This window comes from Phoenix dactylifera, unplaced genomic scaffold, assembly GCF_009389715.1.
Source record: "Phoenix dactylifera cultivar Barhee BC4 unplaced genomic scaffold, palm_55x_up_171113_PBpolish2nd_filt_p 001123F, whole genome shotgun sequence".
NCBI lineage: Eukaryota > Viridiplantae > Streptophyta > Magnoliopsida > Arecales > Arecaceae > Phoenix > Phoenix dactylifera.
The window spans coordinates 60,001-77,616 of record NW_024068466.1 but is presented as its reverse complement, the minus strand read 5'-3'; positions in this window follow the sequence as shown (position 1 = coordinate 77,616).

The window sequence follows — 17,616 nt, the reverse complement described above, 5'->3', positions numbered from 1 at the left end:
ATCTGAAATTTCTTTTCAATAATACCAAACAAAAATTTTATGTAGTATTCCAAACATTCAATCGAATTGTCCAAGCATGGAGCATTACAAAATATTGAGAACCCATAATTCAAGACATCATGCCACATGCAAAATATATTATGTGTTAAGTCATGCATTAAAATAACAAGCATGTCAATGATCAAAATTAATTCTTTTCAAATAAACTCCCCCTATTTAAACATACTCTTGCATTGATTTCATCCTTAAAGTGTGTTTTTCAAGTGATTAAAAATTTTACTTGATTCTTTTTATATACTTTCACTTACTTTGTCTTTCATTTTTACTTTCTTATGCTCTATACTCTATTTGCTCCCTATCCGGTGGAGTTGGAAGGGGCACGAGGTACTACTACTAGCCTCCCTCTTGTGCCATCCCTAATATGCCCTACACCGAATAGTTGGGTCAAATAGTGCCGGGTACTACCACTAGCCTCCCCATTGGCACCATCCCTATGATGAGCAATGTAGAAAGGTCAAACTTTTCTCTTTAAAAAAATGTTCACTCCAAATTCTTCCTATTTAATTATAGTTGATTACGGATTTTATCCCATCCAAAGGAATGCTCACACAATTCTTACAAATGTGCTGAATATATTATGCTTGTTTTGCTTTTACCTAAGATTGGAGCACTTACTTAGTTTTATTATCTTAACAGATTTTTATGAATCTTTTGATATCAATTAGATGTGATTCATTAGAATTAGTTTGATATCTTTGCATATAAGCACAAAATGAGCATACAATTTGGCCTACAAGCTGTATGATATAGTGATACAGCTTCAAACAATAAAATTACCTTGCTCATTATTTTTAAACTCTACAATATGGGGTCATAGATATACCTTTCTTCATGCCAAACTTCTGTAAGAATATTCTTGTGAACTTACTTTGGCCAATGAAGATCTCCTTTCTTATTTGTCTTAGTTTGGAGTTCGAGAGGAAAGATTAGTTCATCCATTTTACTTATTTCGAACTCACCCTGCATGAGCTTAGTAAAAACTTTACATAAAGCTTCATTAGTAGCACCACAAATAATGTTATCAATATATATTTGAGCAATTATGATATCAGAATTTTTCTTTTTTTTGATACATAGTTTTATCACTATTACTTTCTATCAAACAGTTACTTAATCTTTCATATCATGCTCTTGGTGCTTGTTCTAAATCAAATAGTATTTTATCATGTTTGTAATGAATGTTTTTCAAATATGGATGGTTATTTTTACATAAAAATTTTAATAATATAACCACACAGAAGTTCATTCTACACATTCATTTGACAAAATACAAGTCTCATAAAACTATCAAATGAAAGTGGTTATCTTTGGCTTCTAATCATGCAAAGATTTCATCAAGATCTATTTCATCTTTTCTGATTAATTCTTTTAGTAATCACAAATTCTTCTTAATTAAGTGTGTTTCTGAAAAACTCAGTTTTGTTCCAAATATAAAAAGTTTTCAGATTCTTCAATAAGATTTCAAATTTTATCCCTTTCAAGATGATTTAGTTTAACTTAACCAATTATCATCTTGTTCATTCTTCTTAATGTCTTTTAAATAGAAGCAAAATGACAAACTACATTCTCAATAAAAGATAGTTTTAATAAGAATAATATGAATTAACATTTCTACAACTAGCATCTTTTCATTGAATATTCTATATGCATTGCTTAAAGAGTAATATCCAAAGAAACACTTGTTTTATCAGATTTGGCATATATTTCATTCTTGAGAACATAACATGTATAACTGAAAAACACGAAGGTATGCACCATTTGATTTTCTGTTTTTCATGAGTTCACATGGGGTTTTCTTCAAAAATAGATTTAATAGAAACCTTATAATATGACAAGCTGTGATGATAATATTAATCAACTGCTATCACAAAGCATTGTCCTTACGCAACAAAGGTTCTATTTTTATATTTTTATAACCCCTATATGTAATAGTATTCTTGGTGCAAAAACAATTGTATTCAATACCGTTTTCTGCGCAAACCTTATTAACAAATTGGTTTTCAAAACTGTGCTATGATACTTTCACAGTTTGCAAACCCTTTTCATTTGAAACCTTTTGTAAGTTTGTGCCAAAGCAGAGAATATTTCAATTTAAGTGCCAAGAATAAAACCAATATTAGCTTTGAGAAATCATCCATAATTACAAAATTAGAGAGCTTATCTCCTAGGTTCACAATCCTAGAGATCCAAATAAGTTCTTATGGAGAATTTTCGAAGGCGAAAAGGTGGGAACAATGTTTTCAGATTTAGAAATGATTCTAGTTTATTTTTCTAGATGACATACATAGCAAACTTTGACCTTGCAAAAATTAATCTAAGTGAACCAATGACAAGGTCTTTTGAGATTAAGTCCATACTAGTATGAGTTGATTTTATATGCCAAAACTAGACTCTTTAATCTTGGTATTCTTAATGCATATATTTAAAAAAATATACCAAGTAGACATTCAATAGAAGATAATGCCATGGATAAGAACTCTCAATCAAGCATATAGAGAATTCAAAGAGTTATTCTAAGAGTATTGATTAAGCAAATTATCCATCAATAACTGAAGCATAATATAGAAAGATGGAGTGATTTAGATATATTTTCTTTTCATACCAAAAGTATCACTTATATCACAGAAATGATTAATACTAGCTACAATTTCAATATGAGAGGATGCAAGGATTACTAATTTCATTATTTCTTCCATTTTAGTCACTCTTCTTAATTATATTTTAAGTCTCATTCTTTAATATATATCTAGAGCACCCAATGTCTAAACATCTTTTGTTGGAGCCTTGAGTGCTAGACATACCTGCAGAAAATATTCAGATTTTCAACTTAGGAACCCAAGCTCTTTTGGGTCCTTGTAGGTTAGCTATTATTGTTCCTTTTGGAACCCATATTTTCTTAATAGCTATTTTGTCTCTTAGTTTGCAGGTTTTAGGATTACAAGTAATATACTTCTGCATACTCTTGCTAGATTTAAACAACATAGATTTAGCAAAAACAGATAATGAATTTTCAGTTTTCTGTTTCTGTTTATTAGTTTCACCAGATTTGTGAAAAATTGTTTTAGGATGAATAGTGGAGGATTTAAGAAATATATTCTCGAAAGATTTTTTAGTGTACCAAGGTTGATATCCCAATCCAGCTTTGTCATATACAGCTCTTAAATTTTCTATCATTAAATTCAGTTTTTCAGAGCTGAGAGTGAATCTTTCAATAGTAGGTTTCAAATTATCAACTTCTTTAGTTAATTTTTCATTATCTTCTGAAAGCAATTCATTGTTTTTCTTAAGTTTATCATGGCTTTCAGTGAGAAGTTGATTTCTCTGATTTAGTTCTTTATTTTCTTTAATTAAGATTTCAATTTCATTAGTCAGTTTTAGTTTTTCATCTATTAGAATTTGATTTTCATTCTTCAAGTTCTTGTTCCTACAAATAAGTTTCTTATGTTCTAAATACAAATCAGAAAAGACATCATGAAGTTCATCAAATGTAAAATCGTTTTTAGTTTTAGCATGTACCTCATATATCTCATCTTCATGTGCCATTAAGCATGAATTTGCAATATGATGCTGCTCTTCTTCTACACATGATGTTTCAGATTTGTTAGTGCATTCATACTTAACTTCAAGCATATTCCATATGTCTTTAGCAGTTATGCAAGAAGATATGCAATAAAACTCATTCTCATCTAATGCACAATATAGCAGCTTCATTGCTTTTGAATTTTGTTGAGCCATTTCTTTATCATGATTAGTGCTTGTGTGTGGCCCATTGACTATAATACTCCATAAATCATAGTTATGTGCTTGAATGAAAATACGCATGCGTGCTTTCCAATATGTGTAGTTTATGCCATTAAATAGTGGAGGTCTATCAATTAATTGTCCCTCACTCATAGAACATCCCACTTGGGTTGTCATGATCTTTAACTCTTGATTGTGAGATCAATAATTACCATTGGAGCACCTTGTTCTGATACCACTTGTTGCCCAAGGTGACAAGCCAAGAGGGGGGGGTGAATTGGTTTTTCTAACTTTTAACTATCTTACTTATGTTAAATGATGAGTTAGTGGAATTAAACAAATCACAATACAAACAACAAGAAGTATAGTGGTTCGGTGCTCTCCTAAGCACCTACGTCCACTCCCCAAGCGACCCCTTGGAAATTCACTATAATCCCGCGGATTACAGTTGGATTGTTTTTCGGGCTCACAATCCAAAAACCTTTGTTGGTTTTACGGGCTCACCAACGAACCTTTACACTTTGGTTTTCCGGGTTCACCAAAAACCTTTGTTGGTTTTACGGGCTCACCAACGAACCTATAAACTTTGGTTTTCCGGGTTCACCAAAAACCTTTGTTGGTTTTACGGGCTCACCAACGAACCTATACAAATAGTTTAACAAATAAAGAAAGAAGATTTAAACTCCTAGATGAGCAAATATAACAATATAATCTACAAAGAAGAGTTTAGAGAATATTTATCGCTTGATGTAACTTCTCTCTTCTTTGTCAAGGATGCTTCACTCTTCAAGGGTGGATGGAGCTCTTGATGACTCTTTAAATCTGCTCAACCACTTTCTTTTTACTCTTGAATGAAGCACTTGGATGAAGCTTGCCTTGCTAGGATTTTCTCTTGAATGCACTTGATGTATATTCCCAAAGCTTGCTTCCTCTAGTGAATACTCCCTCTTAAATACTTCTCCAACCTCCAAATAGTCCTTCCTGACCGTTGGATTGAAGAAACTAGCCGTTTATAGCCGTTGGGAGTCCAAAAAGTACATCTGCAGAACTAGCCGTTATGCTTCAGCCCGTGTTTGGGTCGGCTCAACCTGTCCTTTGGTCGACCCAACTTTGCCTTGGGTCGACTCAAACATTCCTTGGGTCGACCCTCTCAGAAAACACAGAACCTTGAAATTCAGCCTTCCTTCCCTTGGGTCGACCCAACCTTTCTTTGGGTCGACTCAAACCTCACTTGGGTCGACTCAACTTCTTCTTGGGTCGACCCTCTCAGTAATTTCAGAGAACCATTTTCTGTCTGTCTTTCTGTCTTGCCTTTGGGTCGACCCTCTCAGAGTTTGGGTCGACTCAAGCTTGGGTCGACTCAACCACTGTTTGGGTCGACCCTCTCAGTAAATCCAGAGAACATATTTCCTTCATGGTTTGAGGTTCTTGAAGTTTGGGTCGACTCATGCTTACCTTGGGTCGACCCAACCAACTGTTCATCTGTGCCATTTTTGCAGGAGTGTGCCAAATGATTTCTTGATGTGCCGGGGTCGACTCAAACAATCTTTGGGTCGACTCAATCCACACTTTGCTGCATTCTCAAGGTTAGATTCATTCAAATGAACAAAGCATGTATCTATTATCAATCACACAAATATACTGAGAGTAATGAACTTATAAATGAAGTATCAATTTAACTTATAACATACTCTAGATAATTTCTTGTTAATCATCAAAATAACACTATCATCCTCAACACCAGCCCACGCCGCGCCAGTATCCAGCACACGCGCAGCACCCGGCTGCACGCATGCCACTGAAGGGCATGGACATGGGTGATGTCCAGGGGCACCAGCCCGTGCGCACGCACCTAGGCACGCGCGCACAAGAGAAGAAGGCCCGAGCGCGACAAGTCCAAAGTCCGGCCAGCCAACCAAGTGGCCGAGCTCAATCCAAACTAGCGAGACAACAACGGCAACCCAGCACTAGCCCGCGCACATTGCGCCCAAGTCAGCCAAGTGTGGGCCAAGCTGGCGCACAACCATTGGCACATGTGCGCCCGACAAAGATAGCAAGAATCTGGCCAAAGTCCAAGTGGCGCCCGACCGAGCATTGCAACCATCAAGACAAGTGCGCCCGGCCTGAAACAGCAGGCCAAGACACATGGCAGCGCAGCCAAGCAAAGCTCCCAGCATCGCGCCCAGCCAGGACCACAAGGCAGCGCGCCCAGCAGTAGCACCCAACCAGGCGCGCGGGAAGGGCCACATGGCAGCGCGCCCAGCAGAGGCGCCCAACAAGGCACGCGGCCATAACTGGCCGCGCCACATGGCAGCAGCCCCAGCAGCGGCGCCCAAGCCCCCGCCCGGGCAAATCCCATGTGCGCCAAGGCAAAACCAAAGGGGAAGCCTGCAGGCTTTCCCATAGAGATCGGGCGAGCAGAACCATGGGCGGCCTAGATGCAACAGGCTGCCAAACCGAAGGCCATGTCAAGGATCCGCGTGAAGGGGCAACAAGCATAAAGCACAACTTCAGCCCGACTGCAAGCTAGACATTCAAACCACAGCGGACACATGGCAACCGGCGCAAGCATCAACATGAAGACCTTCCTTAGAAGGTTGAAATTCAAATTCAAACCGTAGCCGGCCAAGCAACTCATGAAGCACATGGCCGAATGCATTTGAATTCAAATTCAAATGAAGTCGGCCAACCCTTTTGAATTCCGAAGGCATTTCGCCAATAAGGCATTAGGCCTATAAGTAGAGGCCATTAGGGCCAAGTGTGATATCATCTTATCATATCATTTGACATTGAGTCTTGTAAAGGGTTTCATCCCTTAGGTCCCTTAGGGGGCATTCGGCCGAAAGGCTTGGGCTAAGGAGGAGAATATCACTCCCCTTAGATAGTTCTTAGGATAGGCAAGGACACTTCCCGTCCCTTGGCCAACCATTCCTTGTAATCGTTGTCCTCTTGGAATTGAATCTCAGTTTCTTCCCCACATCATCGATTCATATCCCTTGCCGTATCCCTTGTGTGGACTAGCATTGGTGAGGGCCAAAGACAACAAGAAGAGCGGCATTACCCACAAGTCGGTCCCAAGGTACAAGCCAACCGAGCAACTACATCAATTGGAGGATTGGGCCGGGGATCGGGACCGCAAGTCCCCGGGTACCCAACACCGTGGCCTGGGCGTGGGCGCGTGCGGCCGTGGCCTGGGTGCGGGCGCGCGCGGCCGTGGCCTGGGCGCGCGCGGCGGGCGCGCAGCGCGGCCATGGCCTGGGCGCGGGCGCGCGCGGCCGCGTGCGGCGGGGGTGCATGGGTGCAGCTTGGGCCGCGCACGGGCATGCCCTGGCTTTGGCACGCTGGGCACCGTCTTGGCCGACCTTGAAGGCACTTGGCCAAGCATTGGAGGCCTTGGCTTGGCCTAGGCTTGGCCAAGTGTGAATGGGCTTGAATTATTGCGAAGAGTCCCGGCAAAGGTTCGACCGAAGCTCGCGGCGCCCCGGACGGAGCCGGGCCGCTCCCGCCTTTGCCGCGGCGCAAGGGCGCCGCCGCCGTCCGGCCGTCGCAGCGGCCGCATGCGGCACTTCGGCTTCCTCCGTCGGCCCTTCTGGGATGCGTGACCCGTGCGACCGGGACGCGCATCCCGTGCGACCGGGACGCGTGTCCAGGCCGTTCCCGTTTGCAACGCTCCTCGGTACTTTGGAACGCTTGGGGTGGGCTTTCGGCGGATGCCCCGCTGGGGTGGTAGGGAGGGGGGGCTGCTGCTGCCGCGGCGGGCCTTCCGCTCCACTCCGCACAAGTCCGTCGCCTCGCGGCGGGCGTGCCGGCACCGTTCGTCCTCGAGGGATTCGGCCCGTCGGCTCGCTCGGACGGGCCACGCGCAGTGGGCCCACGACGGAGCCGGCACGCTCCTTCCGCTGGCGCGGCGCTCAGTCTATGCCTCCGGCCGGCCTGTTGGGTACCCGGGGACTTGCGGTCCCGATCCCCGGCCCAATCCTCCAATTGATGTAGTTGCTCGGTTGGCTTGTACCTTGGGACCGACTTGTGGGTAACGCCGCTCTTCTTGTTGTCTTTGGCCCTCACCAATGCTAGTCCACACAAGGGATACGGCAAGGGATATGAATCGATGATGTGGGGAAGAAACTGAGATTCAATTCCAAGAGGACAACGATTACAAGGAATGGTTGGCCAAGGGACGAAAAGTGTCCTTGCCTATCCTAAGAACTATCTAAGGGGAGTGATGTTCTCCTCCTTAGCCCAAGCCTTTCGGCCGAATGACCCCTAAGGGACCTAAGGGATGAAACCCTTTACAAGACTCAATGTCAAATGATATGATAAGATGATATCACACTCGGCCCTAATGGCCTCTACTTATAGGCCTAATGCCTTATTGGCGAAATGCCTTCGGAATTCAAAAGGGTTGGCCGACTTCATTTGAATTTGAATTCAAATGCATTCAGCCATGTGCTTCATGAGTTGCTTGGCCGACTTCGGTTTGAATTTGAATTCCAACCTTCTAAGGAAGGTCTTCATGTTGATGCTTGCGCCGGTTGCCATGTGTCCGCTGTGGTTTGCATGTCTAGCTTGCAGTCGGGCTGAAGTTGTGCTTTGTGCTTGTTGCCCCTTCACGCGGATCCTTGACATGGCCTTCTGCTGGCCTTCGGTTTGGCAGCCTGTTGCATCTAGGCCGCCCATGGTTCTACTCGCCCGATCTCTATAGGAAAGCCTGCAGGCTTCCCCTTTGGTTTTGCCTTGGCGCACATGGGATTTGCCCGGGCGGGGGCTTGGGCGCCGCTGCTGGGGCTGCTGCCATGTGGCGCGGCCAGTTATGGCCGCGCGCCTTGTTGGGCGCCTCTGCTGGGCGCGCTGCCATGTGGCCCTTCCCGCGCGCCTGGTTGGGCGCTTCTGCTGGGCGCGCTGCCTTGTGGTCCTGGCTGGGCGCGATGCTGGGCGCTTTGCTTGGCTGCGCTACCATGTGTCTTGGCCTGCTGTTTCAGGCCGGGCGCACTTGTCTTGATGGCTGCAGTGCTCGGTCGGGCGCCACTTGGACTTTGGCCAAATTCTTGCTATCTTTGTCGGGCGCACATGTGCCAATGGTTGTGCGCCGGCTTGGCCCACACTTGGCTGACTTGGGCGCAATGTGCGCGGGCTAGTGCTGGGTGCCGTTCTTGTCCTGCTGGTTTGGATTGAGCTCGGCCACTTGGTTGGCTGGCCGGACTTTGGACTTGTCGCGCTCGGGCCTTCTTCTCTTGTGCGCGCGTGCCTAGGTGCGTGCGCACGGGCTGGTGCCCCTGGACATCACCCATGTCCATGCCCTTCAGTGGCATGCGTGCAGCCGGGTGCTGCGCGTGTGCTGGATGCTGGCGCGGCGTGGGCTGGTGTCCTGGCAGTGCACCGAGCCACTTTGGCTGAGGCGAGGTTCGGGTGCCGGAACCTCGCCTGGATCCTGCCTTGGCGCGGTTCGGGTCGGCCTGGCGCTGGGCGTTGGCCGGCCCGGCTGAAGGTCGGGCACGCAGGGGCGCGCGCTGTTGGCCGGGCGCGCTGCGCGCTGCAGGGCGGATGCGTGCGTGTGCACGCTCTGCAGGGCGGATGCGCGCGGGTGCGCGCGCTGCAGGGGTGCGCGCGGAGGGCCGCGCGCCTGCTGTGGCTGGTGTGCGCGCGGTCGGCCGCGCGTGGACTGTCTGGGCGCGCAGTGGCCTGCGCGCTGTTGTGGGCGTGCGCAGGGCCCTGCGCGCGGCTGCTGCGGGCTGGACGCGCGGTTGGCCGCGCGCGGCTGATGTCCACTGCTTGGGCATACCTCCAAGCAGTGGATGTTGGCTTCTTCTTGGACTTGGCCATAGGTTGACTTGGCCATAGGTTGACTTGGCCATTTGCTCCGGATTGAGGCTCGGCGGGCTGAGGTCTCCATCATTCCCTCCTTCTTGGAGAATACCCTTGTCCTCAAGGGTGGCATCAAGGACGGGGCTTCCTTCTTTGCGTGACAACGCATCCGCCACTTTGTTTTCCTTTCCTGGTTGGTAAACGATATCATATTCAAAGCCAAGAAGTTTTACCAGAAATTTTTGCTGATCCGGAGTAACGATCTTTTGTGTGAGGAGATGCCGAAGAGCTTGTTGATCGGTCACGATGGTGAAGCATCTCCCAAGCAAGTATGGCCTCCAAATTTTGACCGCATGAACCACGGCTAGCATCTCCCGGGCGTAGGTACTCCATGCCTTCTTTTGAGGACCGAGGGCCTTAGAAATGTAGGCCAAAGGCCTCTTGTCTTGTGCTAGGACCGCACCAATACCTTCGTTGCTTGCATCCGTGTAAACTTGGAATGGTTGGCTGAAATTTGGAAGGGCAAGCACCGAGGTTTGAGTCATGGCTCTCTTAAGTTCTTCAAATGCTTGCTTGGCAGCTGAAGTCCATTCAAACCCATCTTTCTTTAGCATGTTGGTAAGGGGTTTGGCAATGAGGCCGTAGTCCCTTACAAATCTTCTATAGTAGCCGATGAGGCTTAGGAATCCTCTTAAGGCTGAAATATCTTTGGGCAAAGGCCAATCGGTCATGGCCTCTATCTTGCGTGGATCCACTCTCACATCTTGGCTGGAAACAATGTGCCCAAGATATTCAAGTTCTTCTTGCATAAAGGCGCACTTGGAAGCTTTGATGTAGAAGTTATGTTCTTCCAAGATACTCATGACTTGATCCAAATGCTTCATATGTTCCTCCTTGGACTTGTTCATAGCCGCTTGAAAGGTTGATGGAGCGTTGCATAGACCAAATGGCATGACGAGGTACTCATAGTGGCCGAAATGTGTGCGGAAGACCGTCTTGTGGATGTCTTCCTTTCTCATTCTAATTTGATGGTAGCCGGCCCTTAGATCCAATCTTGTGAAGTATTTTGCGCCATGGAGTTCATCTAACATCTCATCCACCGTGGGTATAGGGAAGCGATCTTTGATTGTAGCTTCATTCAAAGCTCGGTAATCCGTGCAAAACCTCCAAGATCCATCTTTCTTCCTTACTAGGAGGACCGGGGAAGAAAATGGACTTGTACTTGGGCGGATTAACCCTTGCTTCATCATCTCTTCAACTTGCCTTTCAATCTCAGCTTTTTGGAAGTGAGCATACCGGTAAGGGGGTACATTGATGGGCTTGCTTTCATCCTTGAGCCGGATCGGATGATCAAAAGGACGTTGAGGTGGAAGATTGGTTGGTTGCTCTAAGACCCTTTGGTGAGCTTCAAGAAGTTGGTGCACTTGTAATGGAAGGTCATTCATGTCTTCATTTGGCTACGGTTGAGGTCCCCCCGCAGCCCCTCCTTGGTTGGCCATAACCACGGCGAGGCATAAAGCTCCCCCACGGCATAGCCTCTCTAGCTTGTTGGCCTCACAAGGCCGAACCTCCTTGGGATGAAGTGCTGTCCAAACCTTCTTTTTGGTGCCGATTTTGAACTCCATTGTCATCGTTTTGTAGTCGGTGATGACCTTACCTACACTTCGAAGCCATGCATTGCCTAGAACCACATCTAGGCCAACTAGTTGTAGGACATGTAGATCAGCCACTATGCGGACTCCTTGGACATTAAGTCGAACATCTTTGACGATTGCTTGGCATTGTAGTCGATCTCCACTTGCAACCTTCACATCAAAGGGTTCGGTGGCTGCCCCCTTGAGTCCAATCCTATGTAATGCATCCGGGTTGATGAAGTTGTGTGAGGATCCGTTGTCAACAAGGAGGGATACCTCATGTCTTCCGATCCATGCCATCATCCTCATCGTCGATGGATGTTGTACTCCGGATAGTGCATGCAAGGAAACTTCAGCATGTTCGTGGGCGGATCTAGTGGCTTCGGCTTCTTCATCAGTGGTGCTATCTTCGAAGGATGATGTAGCACTTTCATCGGCCTCATCTACGCTGCATGGCGAAAGATTGGCCGGGCTTGCATTGGTGGCCTTTCTCCCATTTGTTACCACACTTAAAGCATAGACCCTTCTTGATGTATTCTTGCAACTCCTCCCGGTTGAGCTTTCTAACTTCATGATGTGGTGGTTTGGAGGTCGTTGCTGCAGAATTTTGAGGCTTCATTTGCAAGGATTTGGAGTCCTTGCGGTTGAATGGCTCTTTGGTTGGCCGCCGGTCATGGAAGCTACTTTGATCTATGATTTCGGCCATCCTCATTGCATCTTGAAGTCGAGTAGGCTGCTTGAGCTTGATCTTCTTGGAAAGCCATGATTTGAGCCCATCCACAAATGTGCCAAGGAGTACTTCTTCGGACCACCCTTCCACCATTGTTTGGAGTTGGCAGAATTGGTCGATGTAATCTTGCACTTTGCCTTCTTGCTTCAATTTGGCCAATTGGCCATGGTGATTGATGGTTGGAGATGGTCTCCATTGCTTCAAGAACTCATCCACAAACTCCGTCCATCCCAATCGATTCTCCTCTCTAGCATAGATGCTCCTTAGCCATCTCCACCACCTATTGGCTCTCCCCTCTAAGTGATAGCTAGCTAAAGTCACCTTCTCCTCCCTAGGGATTTCATATACTAGGAAGTATTGCTCCACTCTATCCAACCACTCATATGGGTCACCTCCTCCAAATGTAGGGAAATCTATCTTCGGTTTTCGGATCCTATGATGATCCAAAACCCTAACATCATCATCTTCTCTTCTTCTCCTTTCCTCCCTATCTCTCCGGCCATAAGGCCTTCGATGTAGAGGACTTCTTTGGGGCTCACTCTCTCCTCCCTCATACTCTCTTGGCCGATCCTCCTCTTGGATACCATCGGCCCATCTTTCAAATGGTTGTTCTTCTCTTCCACTCCTACTACCTCTCCTTCTTCTTTCATTTCGGAGCCCATCACTACCATTACTTTTCCTTTCTCCATATCTTTTTTCTAGCCTCTCGGCATTGGCATTGCTCTCCCTTCTCATGGCGGCCAATGTCTCCATTACATTCTCTAAGACATTGCTTAACCTCGCACTACTCCCTTCTATGGCTTCCAACAATCTTTGGTTGTTAGAATCTCCTCCCGACTCCATTACAACGCTTCTATTTTTTTCCCTCGTGAAAACCACTCCGAACCTCCTATGGCCGTCACCCAAAGGATGATCCAGCCCTCCAATGAGTAGTGTTACAAGCAAATGCAATTACCCAACTAGATCATACAAGATATAAAATGAAAATATAGATCTAATTTTCAGATCTCATATGGATTACAATGAACTATGTAGATCCGAAAGAGTATGCGTTACCACTTGAGATCGACCTTCCGTGGGTCTCAACTAGTCGAGCTCCCGACGATCTCCTTGAAGAAGTATCTCAATGAAAGCACCAGTGTTGGGTACCCGGGACTTGCGGTCCCGATCCCCGGCCCAATCCTCCAATTGATGTAGTTGCTCGGTTGGCTTGTACCTTGGGACCGACTTGTGGGTAACGCCGCTCTTCTTGTTGTCTTTGGCCCTCACCAATGCTAGTCCACACAAGGGATACAGCAAGGGATATGAATCGATGATGTGGGGAAGAAACTGAGATTCAATTCCAAGAGGACAACGATTACAAGGAATGGTTGGCCAAGGGACGGGAAGTGTCCTTGCCTATCCTAAGAACTATCTAAGGGGAGTGATGTTCTCCTCCTTAGCCCAAGCCTTTCGGCCGAATGACCCCTAAGGGACCTAAGGGATGAAACCCTTTACAAGACTCAATGTCAAATGATATGATAAGATGATATCACACTCGCCCTAATGGCCTCTACTTATAGGCCTAATGCCTTATTGGCGAAATGCCTTCGGAATTCAAAAGGGTTGGCCGACTTCATTTGAATTTGAATTCAAATGCATTCGGCCATGTGCTTCATGAGTTGCTTGGCCGGCTTCGGTTTGAATTTGAATTCCAACCTTCTAAGGAAGGTCTTCATGTTGATGCTTGCGCCGGTTGCCATGTGTCCGCTGTGGTTTGAATGTCTAGCTTGCAGTCGGGCTGAAGTTGTGCTTTGTGCTTGTTGCCCCTTCACGCGGATCCTTGACATGGCCTTCTGCTGGCCTTCGGTTTGGCAGCCTGTTGCATCTAGGCCGCCCATGGTTCTGCTCGCCAGATCTCTATGGGAAAGCCTGCAGGCTTCCCCTTTGGTTTTCCCTTGGCGCACATGGGATTTGCCCGGGCGGGGGCTTGGGCGCCGCTGCTGGGGCTGCTGCCATGTGGCGCGGCCAGTTATGGCCGCGCGCCTTGTTGGGCGCCTCTGCTGGGCGCGCTGCCATGTGGCCCTTCCCGCGCGCCTGATTGGGCGCTTCTGCTGGGCGCGCTGCCTTGTGGTCCTGGCTAGGCGCGATGCTGGGCGCTTTGCTTGGCTGCGCTGCCATGTGTCTTGGCCTGCTGTTTCAGGCCGGGCGCACTTGTCTTGATGGCTGCAGTGCTCGGTCGGGCGCCACTTGGACTTTGGCCAGATTCTTGCTATCTTTGTCGGGCGCACATGTGCCAATGGTTGTGCGCCGGCTTGGCCCACACTTGGCTGACTTGGGCGCAATGTGCGCGGGCTAGTGCTGGGTTGCCGTTCTTGTCCCGCTGGTTTGGATTGAGCTCGGCCACTTGGTTGGCTGGCCGGACTTTGGACTTGTCGCGCTCGGGCCTTCTTCTCTTGTGCGCGCGTGCCTAGGTGCGTGCGCACGGGCTGGTGCCCCTGGACATCACCCATGTCCATGCCCTTCAGTGGCATGCGTGCAGCTGGGTGCTGCGCGTGGGCTGGATGCTGGCGCGGCGTGGGCTGTTGTCCTGGCCAGTGCACCGGGCCACTTTGGCTGAGGCGAGGTTCAGGTGCCAGAACCTCACCTGGATCCTGCCATGGCGCGGTTCGGGTCGGCCTGGCGCTGGGGCGTTGGCCGGCCCGGCTGAAGGTCGGAGCGCAGGGGCGCGCGCTGTTGGCCGGGCGCGGGCGCGCACAGGGGCGCGCGCTGCTGGCTGGGCGCGGACGCGCGCGGGGGCGCGCGCTGCAGGCGGATGCGCGCGGGTGCGCGCTCTGCAGGGCGGATGCGCGCGGGTGCGCGCGCTGCAGGGGTGCGCGCGGAGGGCCGCGCGCCTGCTGTGGCTGGTGTGCGCGCGGTTGGCCGCACGTGGACTGTCTGGGCGCAGTGGCCTGCGCGGCTGCTGTGGGCGTGCGCAGGGCCCTGCGCGCGGCTGCTGCGGGCTGGACGCGCGGTGGGCCACGCGCGGTTGGTCGCGCGCGGCTGATGTCCACTATTTGGGCATACCTCCAAGCAGTGGATGTTGGCTTCTTCTTGGACTTGGCCATTTGCTCCGGATTGAGGCTCGGCGGGCTGAGGTCTCCATCACGGCCCTTGCGGCGGCCGTGCGCGGCGCTTCAGATCGGTCGGCCCGTCGTCCCGTCCCTAACGAAGTTTTCGCGGCCGTGCGCGCGCGGAGTTGGATCGGCCTTACTTGGTCCGATCCTTCGCCCTCGCCTGTTGCGTGGGCTCGGTCCCGTCCCGTTCGGTGAAAGCTTTGCCCGCTCTGGTGCGCCCCCGTGGGTTCCTTTGTCGGTTTTGCGGGCTCGGCGGCGGGCCGTGCGCAGGTGGTCCCCGACGGAGCCGGCACGCTCCTTCCGCTGGCCGCGGCTTTCGGTTGCCGCCTCCGGCCGGCCCTTGCGGCGGCCGTGCGCGTCGCTTCGGATCGGTCGGCCCGTCGTCCCGTCCCTTACGAAGTTCTCGCGTCCCCCGTGGGTTCCTTTGTCGGTTTTGCGGTCTTGACGGCGGGCCTTCCGTGTCGTCCCGTCGTCTCGGTCGGACGTGCCGCGCGCAGTTGGTCCCGACGAAGCCGGCACGCTCTTCCTCTGGCGCGGCGTTCGGTTCGCAGCCTCCGGCCGGCCCTTTGCGGCGTCCGTGCACGGCATTTTGGATCGGTCGGCCCGTCGTCCCGTCCCTTACGAAGTTTTGTCGCCGGTCCCCTGTTCGGGCTGACCGAGCCCTCCGTTCGCCCCCTGGCCCGTCGCACGGCCCCCGGTTTTCTCCGCGGCGCCCCATCGAAAACTGTCACGACGCGCATCCAGCGCCGACGAGGTCGCAAGTTACGTGCGGCAGCCGGGGGCTAGGCCGAGCGGCGGCGGGCCCGCCGCGGACGGGCGCGGGGAGGAGCGCAGCCGGCACGTGGCGCGGAGCGGCGGCGGCATGCCGCCGGGCGGCCGACGGCTCAACCGCGCTCGAGTCCCGTGGGCACCGCGTCGCCCGGCCGGCGCGAGCGCACGAGGGCGGGAGGCAACCGGGCGGCATCCGCGGACCCGGATGCGACGGCCGGCGCCGCGCGGCGCCGACGGGTCCGCCACCGAAAACTAGCACGGTGCGGATCGACCGCTGATGAGGTCAGAGGTTACGTGCGGTAGCCGGCCGGCCGGCCCGAGCGGCGGCCGGCACGCGACGTGGATCGAGCAGCCCCCGACGGCATGCCGCCGGGCGGCCGACGGCTAGACCGTACCAGAGTCCCGCGGTCGTTCGGGCGAAGGGGCGCATGCTGCGGGAAAGGCCTGCGGCGGCCGAGATGACCGAGCGAAGCCTGGGCCGGATCGCGCCTTCCGCCGGCGCGCAACGCCGTCCCACGTTCCGGCCGCAGGAAAGGCCTGCGTCGGCGAACCCGTCTCCGCCCCGCCGGCCGAACCTTCCGCGGCGGCGCGCACGTGTCCGTGCGGCCGAGGATGACCGAGCGAAGCTCCAGCGATGGGCGGCGCCCGCTGTGCCGCCCCGCCGGAATTGCGCGGCCCGCCGGCGCGCAACGCCGGACCCACGTTCCGGCTGCGGGAAAGGCCTGCGGCGGCGAACGCGTCCGCCCCGCCGGCCGAACCTTGCGCGGCGGCGCGCACGTGTCTGTGCGGCAGAGATGACCGAGCAAGCTCCGGCGATGGGCGGCACCCTCCGTGCGCCCTCGCCGGATCGTGCTGCCCGGCGGCGCGCAACGCCGGACCCCCGATCCGCGTGCGAGCGGCGAGCGTCCAGGCGGGGCCCTTTCGCAACTTCCCTTAGTACTCTAAACACCCGTTGCCTCTCGGTCTTCCCCCCGACCCTCTCGGTATTGCTCGGATATGTGCATGCATCGTCCCTCGTAGCCTTCGGTTATCCTCCCCGGGTGGGCTTGCGCCGACGCGCCAACGGGGTGGTAGGGGGCTGCAGCCGCGGCCGCCGCGTTTCGCCATCCGCGCGTGCGCCGCCGGATCCGAGTGGAGGTCGCGGGCGACTCGTCGATGCTTGTACTAGGGGCGCATGCCGGCAGCCCCCCGCGGGGTGCCGGACCCCCGATCGGCGTGCGAGGGACGGGCGTCCGGGCGGGCCCGTTCCAACTTCCCTCGGAACATAAAACCCCCGACCCCCTCGTCTTCGCTCCGACCCTATCCATTGCTCGGATATGTGCATCCACCGTCCCCGCTGCCTCCAGTTATCTATCCGGGGTGGGCCTTGCGCCGATGCCCCGATGGGGCGGCAGGGGTGCTGCTGCCGCGGGCCGGCGCGTTCGGCATCCGCGCTTGGGGGCTCGGACCCGAGTGGAGGTCGCGGGCGGCTCGTCGATGCCTGCACCGGGAGCGCATGCCGGCACCCCCCGCGGGGTGCCGGACCCCCGATCGGCGTGCGATGGACAGGGAGGGCGGGCCCGGTTTGCAAATTCCCACGGTACTTTAAATCTCACGGTGCGCGGCGGCCGTGCGCCACTTCGGCTTCATCCGTCGGCCCTCCCGGGACACCACCCATGCGACCGGGACGCATCCCGTGCGACCGGGACGCATGTCCGGGCCGTTCCCGTTTGCAACGCTCCTCGGTACTTTGGAACGCTTGGGGTGGGCTTTGGCGGATGCCCCGCCGGGATGGTAGGGAGGG